Below are 6,052 nucleotides of genomic sequence, written 5' to 3'. Positions count from 1 at the left end.
GTCTCTCTGGACCGCAGGCCGACGCTTTAACCGCTGAGCCAAACTGGCCAGGGCTCCATTTTATGTTCAGATAGAGTGGGAGGGAGAGAGAGAGAGAGAAACATCAACGTGAAAGGAACACATCGAATGGTTGCCACCTGCATGACCCATCCAGGGCTGGGGACAATCTGCAACCGAGGTACGTGCCTTTAGCAGGAACCGAACCCGGGTCTCTCTGGACCACAGGCCGACGCTCTAACTGCTGAGCAAAACTGGCCAGGGCCATAAGGTTATATATGTTTTAAGTGTACAATTTTATGATACATCATCTGTATATCACACTGTGTTCTGAACACCCAGTCAAATATTCTTTCATCATTTGGTCCCCTTTACCCTTTACTATCCCTCCATCCCTCTTCCCTTTGGTAACCACCATATTTTGTCTGTGCTTATGAGTTTTTGTTTGTTTTTCTTGTTTGTTCATTTGTTGCTTTCAGTTTTATATTCCACATATGAGCAAAATCATATGGTTCTTAACAATTTTGGTCTGACATTTTCTTTTAGCATGCTATTCTTAAGATCCATCTACGTTGTTGCAAATGACTGTATTTTATCTCTTTTTATGGCTGAATAGCATTCCACTGTATATATGTATCACACCTTCTTTATCCAATCATTTATCAAAGAACACTTCAGTTGTTTTTATGTCTTGGGCACTGGGAGCAATGCTGCAATGAACGTTAGTGTACATATACCTTTGTGAGTAAATGCTTTCAAATTTTTGGGGTAGGTACCCAGAAGAGGGGTTAAATGGGCCATATGGTATTCTGATATATATATATGTATATATATATATATACATATATATCTATATATATATGCATATATCTATATCTATCTATATATATATATATTTTTTTTTTTTTTTTGAGAAGGCTTGATACTCTTTTCCTTAGTGGCTGCACCAGTTTACATTCCCACAAACAATGAATGAAAGTTTATTTTTCTCCATGACCTGGCCAACATTAATTACATGTCTTATTGGAAATAGCCATTCTACTGAGTGTGAGGTGGTATCTCATTGTAGTTAGATTTGCATTTCCCTAATAGCTAGTGAAGTTGAGCATCATTTCATATATCTGTTGGCCATTTGTATGTTTTCTTGGGAGAAATGTCTGCTCAGGTCCTCGGCCCACTTTTTAATTAGATTGTTCGTTTGGTGTTGAGTTGTATGAGTTCTTTATATATATTGGATATTAACGCCTTGTTGAAGCTGTTGTTTTCAAATAACTTCTCCCATTCAGTTGGTTGCCTTTTTGTTTTGTTGGTGGTTCCTTTTGCTGTGTAGAGGCTTTTCAGTTTGATAGAGTTCCATTCATTTATATTTGCATTATTTCCCTTGCCTTTGGGGTCAAATTCATAAAATCCTCTCTAACCTCTTTGCTAAAACAAGAAAGTATCTCTTATCATGTAACTTTCATTCTTTAGTTTTGCTTTGAAATAGCCCATGTTAGAGTTTCAATTTTGTTTTACTTTTATTATTTTCTTTTTTCAATTTTTTATGTATTAATTTGTTTTTGCTACAGATGTTTCTCATTTTCCCCCATTGATACCCTCCTTCCCTACCCCCCCACCCCATGCCCAGTTTTGTTGTCTGTGTTCATTGGTCATGCATACATGCATGTAAGTTCTGTGGTTTATCTCTTCCCCCACAAACCAACCCCTCCTCTGAGGCTTGTCAGCCTGTACCCCACCACCATGTCTCTGGGTTAATTTTGTTCAGCAGTTTGTTTAGTTCATTATATTCCACAAATAAGTGAGATCCTGTGTATTTGTCTTTCTCTGCTTGACTTGTTTTGCCTTCCATGCCATCTCAAAGGATAGAGATCTTTCTTCTGTATACCTGCATAGTATTTCATTGTGTACATGTACCACAGCTTTTTAATTCACTCATCTACTGATGGACACTTGGGTTGTTTCCAGATTTTAGCTATTATAAAGAGTGCTGCTATGAACATAGGTGTACATATATTCTTTCTGATTGGTGTTTCAGGTTTCTTAGGGTATATTCCTAGAAGTGGGATCACTGGGTCAAATCGCAGTTCAATTTTAAAATTTTTGAGGAAACTGTAGTGTTTTCCATAGTGGCTGCACCAGTCTGCATTCCCACTAGCAGTGTACTAGAGTCCCCTCTTCTCCACACCCTCACCAGCAATTTTTCTTTGATGATTTATTGATGGCGGCCATTCTGACAGGTGTGAGGTGATACCTCATTGTTGTTTTAATTTGCATCTCTCTGATGATGAGTGATGTTGAGCATTTCTTCTTATGTCTCTTGGCCATTTGTATGTCCTTTTTGGAGAGGTGTCTATTTAGGTCCTCTGCTCATTTTTTAATTGGGTGGTCTTCCTTTTGTTGAGTTGTATGAGCACTCTATATATTTTGGAAATTAACCCCTTATCTGATGCATCATTGACAATTATTGTCTCCCTTATAGTGGAATCCCTTTCTGTTTTGATGATTGTTTCTTTTGCTGTGCAGAAGCTTTTTAGTTTGATGTAGTTCCATGTGTTCATTTTTTCCTTTGTTTCTGTTGCCTTAGGTATTGTATCAGTGAAAATTCTGCTGTGTATGGTGTCTGAGATTTTGTTGCCTACATTTTCTTCTAGAATTTTTATGGATTCACAAGTTACATTTAAGTCTTTTATCCATTTTGAGTTTATTCTCATGCATGGTGTAAGTTGGTGTTCTAGCTTCATTTTTTTTGCAGGTAGCTGTCCAATTTTCTCAATACCATTTATTAAAGAGACTGTCTTGACTCCACTGTATGCTCTTGCCACCTTTGTCAAATATTAATGGAGCATATTGTCTTGGGTCAATTTCTGGGTTCTCTATTCTGTTCCATTGATCTATCTACCTGTTCTTGTGCCAGTACCAGGCTGTTTTAATTACAGTAGCTTTGTAGTATAACCTGAAATCTGGTAACGTGATCCCTCCTACTTTGTTCTTCTTTTTGAAGATTTCTGTGGCTATACAGGGTTTTTGGTTTTTTTTTTTTTTATTCCATATAAACTTTTGGAGTGTTTGTTCTAGTTCTGTGAAGTATATCATTGGTATTTTGCTGAGGATTGCACTGAATCTATAGATTGCTTTGGGTAGTATGGACATTTTAATGATGTTAATTCTTCCAACCTATGAACAAGGTATATGCTTCCACTTTTTTATATCTTCCTCTATTTTTTTTTTTTTTTCAATGACCTGTAGTTTTCTGTGAAGAGAGCCATTACTTCTTTGGTTAAGTTTCTTTCTAGGTATCTTAATTTTTTTGCTGCTGTGGTAAATGAAATTGTTTTATTAGTTTCTCTTTCTATGATTTCATCATTCATGTATAAGAATGCTGTCCATTTCTTGATGTTAATTTTGTATACTGTTACTTTGCCAAATTCATTTATTAAGTCTAGTAGATTTTTGATGGAGTCTTTAGGGTTTTCTGTGTACAGTAGCATGTCATCTGTAAATAATGACAGTTTCACTTCCTCCTTCCCAATTTGGCTACCCTTTCTTTATTTCTTTCTTTCTTTCTTTCTTTCTTTCTTTCTTTATTTATTTATTTATTTATTTATTTTTCATGTCTAATCCTGTGGCAAAGACTTCCAGTACTATGTTAAATAAGAGTGGCAAAAGTGGGCATCCCTGTCTTGTTCCTGTTCTTAAGGGGAATGCTCCCATTGAGTATGATGTTGGCTGTAGGTCTTTCATATATGGCCTTTATTATGTTGAGATGTGATCCCTCTATTCCCACGTTGCTGAGCGTTTTTATCAGAAATGGGTGCTGGATTTTGTCAAATGCTTTTTCAGCATCTATTGATATGATCATATTGTTTTTATCTTTCCTTTTGTTTATGTGGTGTATCACATTGTTTGTTTTGCGGATATTGTACCAGCCTTGCATCCCTGGGATAAATCCCACTTGGTCATGATGAATAATTTTTTTGATATATTGCTGGATCTGATTTGCTAATATTTTGTTAAGGATTTTGGCATCTGTGTTCATCAGGGATATTGGCCTGTAGTTTTCTTTCTTTGTAGTGTCTTTTTCTAGTTTTGGTATTAAGATTTTGCTCCCTCATAAAATGAGTTTGGAAGTGTTCCGTCTTCTTGAATTTTTTGGAATAGTTTGAGGAGAATGGGTATTAGTTCTTCTTTGAATGTTTGGTAAAACTCCCTCGTGAAGCCATCAGACCTGGGCTTTTGTTTGCTGGGATTTTCTTTATTGCATCTTCAATTTCCTTAGTTAGTGGTCTGTTCAAGTTTTCTATCTCTTCCTGGCTCAGTTTTGGGAGACTGTGTGCTTCTAGAAATTTGTCAATTTCTCATAGATTGTCCAATTTGTTGGCATATATGTGTTCATAGTATGTTTTGATGATCCTTTGTATAACTGTGGTGTCAGTTGTTCTCCTATTTCATGTCTGATTTTGTTTATTTGGTTTCTCTCTTATTGTTTTTTGGTGAGTCTGGCTAAAGGTCCATCGATCTTGTTTATCCTTTCAAAGAACCAGCTTTTTGTTTCATTGATCTTTTGAGTTGTTTTTAGTCTCTATGTCATTTATTTCAGCTCTGATCTTTACTATTTCTTTCCTCTTACTGGGTCCAGATTTTTCTTTTCTTTTCTTTTCTTTTCTTTTCTTTTCTTTTCTTTTCTTTTCTTTTCTTTTTTTTTTTTCTATGAATTTTTATTTATTTTTTGTTACAGATATTTTACCTTTTTACCCCATTGGCACCCCCCACCCCACCCCCCCTCCACCCTGTCCCCGGCTTAGTTGTCCAAGTCCATTGGTCATGCATACATGCATATAAGTTCTGTAGTTTATCTCTTCCCACCCCCCCACCCCCCATCCCCTCTTCTGAGGGATGTCAGTCTGTGCCCTACTTCCATGTGTCTGGGTCTACTGTATTCCTCAGACTGTTATGTTCATTATATTCCGTATATAAGTGAGATCATGTGGTATTTGTCTTTTTCTGCTTGGCTTCTTTCACTTAGGATAATACTTTCCAGGTCCCTCCATGTCGTCTCAAAGGATAAGAGATCTTTCTTTCCTACCGCTGCATAGTACTCCATTGTGTATATGTACCACTGCTTTTTTATCCATTCGTCTACTGGTGGACACTTGGGCTGTTTCCAGATCTTAGCTATTGTAAATAGTGCTGCTATGAACATGTGGGTGCATATATTCTTCCTGATTGGTGTTTCAGGTTTCTTAGGGTATATTCCCAGCAGTGGGATCACTGGGTCAAATGGAAGTTCAATTTTTAATTTTTTGAGGTAGCACCATATTGTTTTCCATAGCGGCTGCACCAGTCTGCATTCACACCAGCAGTGTATTAGATTCCCCTTTTCTCCACACCCTCGCCAACACCTGTTGTTTGATGATTTGTTGATGGCGGCCATTCTGACAGGTGTGAGGTGATACCTCATTGTTGTTTTAATTTGCATCTCTCTGATGATTAGTGATGTTGAGTATTTCTTCATATGTCTCTTGGCCATTTGTATGTCCTGTTTGGAGAGGTGTCTATTCAGCTCCTCTGCCCATTTTTTAATTGGGTTCTTTGTCTTCCTTTTGTGGAGTTGTATGAGCACTCTCTATATATTGGAAATTAACCCCTTATCTGATACATCGTGGCAATGATGTTTTCCCATACAGTGAGTTGCCTTTCCATTTTGATGATTGTTTCTTTTGCTGTGCAGAAGCTTTTTAGTTTGATGTAGTCCCATGTGTTCATTTTCTCCTTTATTTCTTTTGCCTTAGGTGATGTATCAATGAAAAGTCTGCTCCGTATGATGTCCGAAATTTTGTTGCCTACATTTTCTTCTGGAATTTTTATGGATTCACGGGTCACATTTAAGTCTTTTATCCATTTCGAGTTTATTTTTGTGTATGGTGTAAGTTGATGGTCTAGTTTCATTTTTTTGCATGTAGCTGTCCAATTTTCCCAACACCATTTATTAAAGAGGCTGTCTTTACTCCACTGTATGCTCTTGCCACCTTTGTCAAATATTAATTGAGCGTATTGC

Source organism: Molossus molossus, unplaced genomic scaffold (genome assembly GCF_014108415.1).
Source record: "Molossus molossus isolate mMolMol1 unplaced genomic scaffold, mMolMol1.p scaffold_m16_p_5, whole genome shotgun sequence".
NCBI classification, from domain to species: Eukaryota; Metazoa; Chordata; class Mammalia; order Chiroptera; family Molossidae; genus Molossus; species Molossus molossus.
This window is presented reverse-complemented; position numbering follows the sequence as displayed.